The sequence below is a fragment of the Galeopterus variegatus genome, unplaced genomic scaffold, assembly GCF_000696425.1.
Source record: "Galeopterus variegatus unplaced genomic scaffold, G_variegatus-3.0.2 Scaffold12770, whole genome shotgun sequence".
Classification (NCBI taxonomy): Eukaryota; Metazoa; Chordata; class Mammalia; order Dermoptera; family Cynocephalidae; genus Galeopterus; species Galeopterus variegatus.
The window spans coordinates 51,064-60,355 of NW_007738881.1; the positions used below are offsets into that span (position 1 = coordinate 51,064).

At 35.1% G+C, this 9,292-nt stretch overlaps 1 pseudogene; it reads left to right on the forward strand.

Moving 5' to 3' along the window:
* Nucleotides 1-3,805: 3,805 nt before the first annotated feature.
* LOC103581308 lies at nucleotides 3,806-4,122 on the forward strand (annotated as a pseudogene).
* The last annotated feature ends 5,170 nt before the right edge of the window (nucleotides 4,123-9,292 follow it).

A 9,292-nucleotide genomic window follows, 5' to 3' on the forward strand; every position in this document is an offset into this window, starting at 1 on the left:
ATCTGCAGCCAAATAAAAAGAGGGAAAAAAGCAGTCAAATCCCATTCTACTTTCTTCATTCCAATCAACGAGCACTTTACTTCAAAGTTTCGGTGGAACCATTGAAATGTGACCATTGTAACCCTGAGACTTGTCTGGGACAGGGTTAACTGTATTAAGAAAATAAGATTCTGTACAGAAAAAGAGACATATTAGTGAATATTGGACCTTGTTATAAAATGAACTAGGCGATAACACAAATGACTTGAAAATTTGATGATAAATCTATGTAAGTACTATCTTCATTTTTATGACTTTTGTGAATGATACTACTTCACAGACAAGGAGAAAGTGGGCAATTTTCCTCCTCTGCAAAGACTAACCTCATCGTAGTTTTTACCCTCTCCATCCAAAAGTTGTATTGCTGCTCTCACTGGTGGCAATTTCTGACTATCAAAACTGCATTGAGTTGTACATGACTAGTCAGATCAAACATTTCTTTCTGCTCTGCTGTGAAAATAAACAAACATTAGCCTTTAGAAATGATAATCTAAAATTCAAGAAAAACAAGATTTCCAGCACCTGAAGTTTCTTCCAATGAAATGAGCTTTATACTACAGCCTCTGCGTCCATCACCATCTGGACCCAGAACCACATTCATGATGAGCGGTCAGGAGCTGTACCATAACGATTAAAGCAATGTTTTTTTTTCTGGTCTCTAACAAGACTTTTGGTTTACAGTGTGGATGTTGTTTGTTTCAAGCACTGGACATGTCTCTGCTTCGCTTACTCTCCCTCTCTCTCAAGCACTTTCAGTTTCATTAAGGCTGATGATACAAACCCCAAACTACTATCTTTAGCTATTATCTCCTCACTTTTGTCCTTGATCATCTACTTTGGCAATTCCCTGGGGGATAATAGTATGTCATCCGGATTTCACCAGTTATATTTATCCCCTGTTATTTGCCTCAGATATTTCACTACTTCAACCTATATTGGGCTGGCTGGTCATTAGGCATCAACTCTTTACAGCTTCCCACCACTGACCTTTCTCTTGCACCACAGTAATTGCTCATGCAGAATCATGAACCTGAAAGCCAAACCAATTTTTGACTCCACCCCAAGCAGCCATGGTTCTTGGGATTGTTTTGGCAGTGAGACCCATGAGACACAGATAGGTTTTAATCTAATGCTATTTTTATTTAGCTTTGTAAAAGGATACAAGGAAGGAGATGCAGCAGACATAGCATCCTTACCTCATCAGGAAATTATCCAGCTACCAAGTACAGAAACTTTTTGCCTCCTTATTTGGATAGAGCACATAAAGCTTACCCAGAAAAGAGCCAATGACTGTGTTGGTCACCTTGACACTTAGAAGCCATAGCCCCTTTTCCCACCAATCTTTTATACCACTTTAGCCATGCAGACCTGAGGCCAGCATGCCAACTCACAGCGCCCACACAGTTTCAGTTCCACACAGCAACTCAGGCAGCTACAACAAAGCCAATTTATCTTATCTTGGCTGTTTTCAAGGCAACAATCCTGTGGAGACCAAGGTCATTGTCAGACAGGGATGCATCAACGAAATCCTAATGCTAGTTTTTTTGTTGTTTTTTGTTTTAACCAGGCCTTCACCTGTGACTTTCAGCAGAGGGCTCTGCTGGTGGGTCAGTTCTCATGCTTTTTTAGTGGATATGGAACTCAGAATTCCTCCCTTGCAATTAAATGTTGCACCACTGTGGCATCTTTTCTGCTTCATGGTAAAAATAGAGGTAGGCTAACACTTCTTGCTCCCAAATTCACCCCAAATGGCCATAGTCATCAGGAAAGATTTAATCAGGGCTGAGCTACATAACTTCTAAAGCCCTTTGTTCAAAAAACAGGAAAAACAAGTCCATCATGGTATTAAGATAAAGTATCTGTTGACTTCTCATCGTGGTGTTTTTTTTTTTTTTTTAACTTGCTGTTAATGTTGTTCTAAGTAAAAAAAATTAAATTGTTCAGTTATTAGCATGAATTTTATTGTTCAGCTTTCCATTAGTTAATAGCAGCTTCAAATGCAGTTAACTGAATATGTATCATTTATATGGAATTATACAGTTAGTATAATTAGTAATCAGGAAGTTTCCCAGTTTGTAAATACACACACACACATATACATACACATATACATACAGTCCTGTGGAGACCAAGGTAATTTCATAAACATATACACATTAAAAATGTATGTGTCATAAACATACATTTATAAATATTCTTATAAAAATTATATATATATGATACATATGTTTATACATGTATCATATATGTGTATATATGATGTATGTATTGTGTTTATATGTATCATATATGTGTATATGTAATTCTTATTAGAACAATAAAAAAGTTGAAAAAAACTAATTCAAAATGGTTTTATTTATATTTTGACACGTGCACATTTTACCAACCCTCTTTAACTTGAGCTTATGAAGGAGTGAGAAAGAATTGAAAGGAAAATTAACTATGGGTTGGCCTGTCTTTCTTTTTCCTTCCATGTCACTATTGTCAGCATAAGTTGGCTAATGCAGGGAAGTAACATGACTAAGAAAGAGTATAATAGGGTTCTTTGGTCATTAATGCTTCTTAGGACACCATGATGTTCTTTCTGCATTCAAAGCAAGTACTGGTTTGTATGGAAAGCATGGCCTATTAGGGCTGCCCCACCCCAGTTTATTCAGTCATAAATGTAACATCTGCTATGGTGCCCTTATAAGAAGAAGAAGGGACAACAGAGCTCTCTTTCTGTCTGACATGTGAGAAAGCAGTGAGAAGACAGCCATTGGAAAGCCAGAAGGAGAAACTTCAGCAGAATTCGATCATGCTGGTGACCTAATGACTGACTTCCAGTCTCCAAAACTTTGAGAAAATAAATGCCTGTAGTTTAAGCCATGCCATTGATGGCATTTTGTTATGACAGCCTGAGCTGAGACACATGCTTACCTTGTATTCAGTTCAGCTCGAGTGTTGTTTAATCCCAAGCATTGTGGGTACACTGGGATTCTGTGCTCATGGGGCCTGCAAACACTATATGCAAGTGGAGCAGCAAGGAACGGCGGATATCTACTCTACTCACACAGTGCTCCATTGTCCCCTCGAACTTCTCATATACCACATAGTTCATAATAAAATTATTAATAATTGTAAGGCACTGAGTTCAGTGCATCACCTCAAGTTCAGGGCCCTTCTGAGGTAGGGCCTTACGTGACTGACTGTATAGGTTGCTTGCTCACGAAACTGATCCTGATTGTTATGACTTGTATATGGAACCAGAGAACGTCACACCTGTCTCCAAGGAAAGACTGATACTAACCCAGAACATAAATATTAAAGAGCAGAATAGATATCTTCTCATAATAAATAAGGATAGAAATTAGGGAGGAACATCTTAGGAGGAAGTATGTTTTAAAAAATACTTTTTATAATGAAGTGTTACTTAGGTCATTCTACCAAAGGTAAAAATATATACACTGTTTGAGAAAATAATTTTTAAAATATCTTTTATATTAGAATTTCTGGATGGTGAAATACTGAGACCCCTCTTACTTGTAATTAACTATCCCTATTATCCACTTTCCACCCAGGCCTCTTCTCTAATTCTGGTCAGCTAATTTTACTTTCTTAAAGTGATCTAAAAATAATGACCTTTTGGGGCGATGAAGAGTCTCAATTCAATATAAGAAAAAAGTCAATAAATAAAGTATACAATAAAGCCATTACGTAGGTGGAGAGCGGGATGTCTAGCTTCCAGGTGGGAACTTTCCTAACATGAGCGACAAGAGAATTAAAAATGCGAAATGTTGAGAAAGCCAAGAAGATCTGAGTTCAGAAATGTGTCCAGTACAACACCATGGAGAAGGGAGGCAGGCACAAAACTGGGCCAAATGTCCATTGTCTGTGTGGGCAGAAGACAGGTGAGGCAGCTGGGTTCTCTTGCACAAATGCCAGCAAGAAGAAAGGCATCACCTGGGGAGAGAAGATGCTGATGGAGTACTCGGAGAATTCTAAGAAGTACATTCCTGGAACAAAAATGATCTTCCCTGGCATTAAGGAGGCAGAAAGGGAAGACTTGATACTTATCTCAAAAAAGCTACTAATGAGAAATAGTTGGACACTGTCTTACTTATTACAAAGCAGAAATATCTCATGACTTTTTACGTGTACCATAATTTAATTGATCTCATACACCATAATTCAGATCATGAATGGCTGACAGAATATTTTTGGTGGAAAGTCCTGATTTAAGGAAGACTGGCTTGTGGTGAAATGAATATGATAGGTTTTTTTGAATTTTGATAGTAATTCTGGTTCAATAAATACTATCACTGTTTCCCCTTTCTAAAGATATGATTGGACTTGATTAGTAATGTTCAACTTTTCATAAAGATGGTGAGTGCCATCTCAAAACCTGTTCGAGATTGGTTTTATATCTAGACTTAAATAACTAGTTATATGAATACATTTAAATACTATGGAGATCTTTTCACTGTCTCAGAACTGAGCAAGACTCATCGATGTTTTAACTTGTGTTCATTAGCCTGTTAAAGGCAAGAGCTGACGATAAAGTAGCAAGGTCTCCTTTATGTTTTTGGTCTTAATTATAACAATATTTTACTGTATCTAAAATGCTGATTTTTACTTATTGAAAGGTATTTTAGTGTGACTCATGTATAATATCAAATAGAGAATATTTAACACTTAAAAAATAAATAAATTAAATAAATAAAAATATTATGTAGGATGTTCGAACTGAAGTATTATGATAGTACAGCATTTATAGAAAACCGCATAATGTATTTTTATGTATACATTTAACACTCTCTTTTATTCTGTTTCTCTAATAACACTGTGAAATCCTTACTGTCAGATAAAATATTGTTCCACTCTGTGGTCATGTACCTCATTACTGTCCTTGGCTTAATTTAGGTTCTAAATAAATGCCTGTTGATAAGATAACTTTATTTTATTTTGTAACATTTGAAGCCTAATCATATGATCCTCAACCATGATTTCAAAGATGGCTTTATTAATTAAATTAATTTTCCACAATTTTACTTGCATCTGTTAATCACTATACACCATTGCACTAGGAGATAATCTTTTCTATTTATAAAATTATAATGACAATAATATCAAAAACAACAATGACAGCATGAAATAGATTGTACAGATTGTTTTCTACAGATCATTTGACATATTTGGGATTGGTTACAACTAATTTACCTAATTAAAAATCTGAACAAAGGTCATAGTACAATAATAGTTCATATGAACAAAAGTTTCCAGAAATTGATATTCCTTAAAGATAAAAGAGACTTTAAGTGGGTAACATCAAGAACACCACTACCATCCAATTCTCAGACCCCACTCAAATTCACCAAGTTCCCTAACAATATATTTTTATCCTTTCTGATCTAGCCACCTATCCCAAAATTGATTTACATTGAAGAAACCAAGCAGACACCTACTTTACCAGGTGATCAATTTTAGAATCAGTAGTTGGACATTGTCACTGTGTGCCTTATGAGTAATGTCAAGAATGCATGGCCTGAGTCTGGTCAAGTGAAACATCAGACAGATACATGTTGAGAGTCATCCTGCAGCATGAAGGCAGTGAACTTTTTAAGGAACCAAGAAATATGGAAAGACTTAAGAGCTTGACAGAGTCTGATGAGACATGGCAGCTAAATGCAGTAGGTACCTTGGATGACTTACTGGACCAGAAAGGTTAAAGAGATATTGTTGAGGAACTTGATTAACTTTGAGTGGGATGCATGGGTTGGAGAGTAGTGTTAATCAATATTTATTTACTGAATGAGAAGGATGTTAGTGATAATGTATAGGGGTGTCCTTGCTTTTGGAGTACCCACTGGAGTATTTAGAGGTGATAGTGAATTCTATTAGAAAAATGACTACATATACAGAGAGAGAGAATGAGAGGGTAATGAAGCAAATGTGGAAAAGCATTAACAATTGGGGACTCTGGGTAGAGAGGATGTGGGAGGATTTTTTTGCTATACTTGCAATTTTTCTGTAGGTTTGCCATTATTTCAAAATTGAAAAGTAAAATTTCAAAATAAGAAAAAAAGAAGATAAATGAGACTTGTAACTAATCTTTGTTCTTTCAAAATGAAGTGTTATTGCCTTGTCCACAGGGGATTCCAAGAAAGTATCCATCAAAAAAAGGATGGGGAATGGAGGCAGTAGAGGGGGGAAAAAGCATATGTAATCCCAAACAAAGCTAGCAAAAGGGGAAAAATTGAAACTAACAGTCAGAGCTAGAAGAATCAAACAAATGGAACTTGACAATTGAGATATAAACCTGGAAAAGGAAAGTAACTTCATAGATTTTCTGATGTAAAGGGAGGCCCTCAGACTAGATGTAGGCAGAGTTTTAATCAATCTTTTGAAGATGAGCTTACAAGTGAGAGAGAAAAACCAAAAGAAATTTAAAAGTGGAATAATATAACTTATACAAAACTCTTTTATTGAAATGACTCAAAAATTTCTTTTCTGACAATAATCTGTGATAATAGAAATGGTTTAGTTCACATCTACCATTTGGAAAATATTTTTGGTCATTTGTACATATTACCTCGTCAATGATCATGACTATTCATTTTATGTCTTTGATCATGGGAATGAGAATAATACTTGTTTTTTAAGGGATGTTTTAAATACAAAGACTGAGTCACTTTTTGAATAGAGCTATTTTGCAAGAATGCTAATGTGGTATCTGAAAATAACCCTTTTGTTATTTCCAAAAATAATAGTGATTTGAGCATAATTTGGACAACTCTCAAAAGATAGTCTGGCACCCTGTGAATACCTATTTGTTTACTTCAACACTAATCACTAGGGTTGAAGCCCTAACCCTAATGTGAAGGTATGAAGAGGTGGGGCTTTTGAGAGGTAATTAGGTTTAGATGAGGTCACACTGTGTGGTCCTCATGATGGAATTAATGTCCTTATCAGGAGAGACTAAAGAGTTTCTCTCTCTCTCTCTCTCTCTCTCTCTCTCTCTACCCCCTCTCCCCCACCCTTTCCTTGATCCTCTCTTCTCTCTGTCCCCCACCATGTGACGATATAGCAAGAAGGCAGCCATCTGTAAGCCAGGAACCAGAACCAGCCTCCAGAACTGAAAAATAAATTTCAGGTGTTCGAGCCAGCAGGTTGGTTTATGGTGTTTTGTTAAACAGCCCTAGCTGCTTAAGATGATGACTCTGTATTTCTTACCATTTCCAGTATTTAAATATCTGCAGAGATCTGGTTTATTTTATCCATTTAACAAGAATAGAGATTGGAAAACAAATCAGTTTGACATATTCATTCTCATTGGCTATCATGACTGTAGAGGGTTAGCAATCTTTTTAGTATAGGTTTTTAGGTGATGCATGTATGGGACATAAGTCCTCAGTTAAGAGACAATGGTCTACAGCTAGGGGGCAACGGCCCATCTAATGAATTCTAATCACTGTTTAGGGATGAGATTATGTACTTTGATTATTTAACATACTGATTTTTGTTAAAAGATGTTGAAGGTATTGCTGTAGGGAAAAATGTGAAAAAATGTTTGCTAAGGGCAAGCAGTTTGTTGGTGGAAACTTTAGAGACAATTAGACTTAGATTTAATCATAAGAATGTAGCTTTTGCTTAAATCATTTAAGGAGAGGTTATATTTTGGATTAGATAGTGATCGCAGTTTGATCAACTTAGCTTTTCACAAATTGTACTGTGGAATGTCACATTGTTAATTTAAATGATGTTACTAGTTTCTATTGTTTAAGCTATACTTAGCTGTAGATAACTTTTGTCACACTGCCCATATCTTTTTGTCCCTTTGAAATGATTGAATCAACTGATTTTTCTTGTGAAACTTCCTTGTCTTTACAATAAAAACAGAAGCTAACTTTGAATCTAGGCTGTACCCAGTTTTCTCCTTCTAACAGAGGAGTTGCTGAAGTGCAGTCCCTTCAGGCTTCTCAATGCATTCATGTTGCTTTGAGTAATCTTTTTTTTGCATCTTCGTTACACAGCAAGAAGTGTAACAATGACAATATCTATTACTATTCAGGAGACATTTTTCAGCAGATAGGTGAAGTAGGTAGAACATAATATACCATAACATTTCAAAGTGCTAGATATTGAGTATACATAAGGTTGTGAAATAGAGTGATTGGAAGATGATAAAAGTATTTGTGGCCATTAAAAGAAGAAGCTTAGTGAGAAAACTCAAACAAGAACTTAGAAAATTACAATTATTAAATGTTTAGGAAGGTCCCCCCCATACTGGTCTCTGATTTAAATTAAGCAAAATAAGAACAGTTTACCTTTACTTCTATTCCCAGACTTAAAACTAAAGAATAATAATTAAAATGGTTACAGATAATATAGGTAGTAAGTATAATTAAACATGCAGCCACCTCAAAATCCAGTGAAGATACATGAATACATATATATATACATATATATATATATATTCTTTGTAGAAATATACAGATTATATAAACATATGCATATATTATATGTATATAGGAATATAGGATTAAATAGGCACATATATATAATCTCTATAGAAATAGTCAAGGTCCAATACTATGGAGAACATCTCATCTTGTTTAGGAGGAGGGAACATACGTATTTCTGGCCATAGACTTACCATATCATTGAAATAAAGGCAAGAAAGAAAAGAATCTTCAAAATTGCCCTCCACTACCCTAGTGCCATTAATTTTTAACAGCTTCACCTCAAAGGTCCACCCCAAGTTGAAACTCTTTGATTTCTGCATCATCACCCCTTTCTCTTTCACTTTGAATTACCTTTTGCAACAGCTACTTGATTTTCTTAAGATCATATTAGATTACACATAACCTTTAAGTCAGGCAACATGAAACACATTTTTAAAATGAATCATCTGTTTACTTGATGTTGTAGAGAAGTTTTTAAAAACTCTGAAAAAGCAAGTTTTACATGACTGCTATCATAGACTGATAACTAAATCTCCTGTTTATTTCTCAAGTTTTGGTCCCATATGGAAAGAGACAACAGATAAATCTGAATAATTAACATTTGCAGAAAACAAGTAGTTTTATTCTTATTTTAGTTTTAACAACATTGTGTATTTAAATCACATTCAATCAACAAATAAGTTGACCATGTTTTAAAGTATAGTCATCTCTTCATTACATCAGCAACCCAACTAAACAAATTTATTTTGGGTTTAATTTTTAAATAACTATTTGACAATGTGGTAAATATTCAAGCCTGCAGAAAGAAA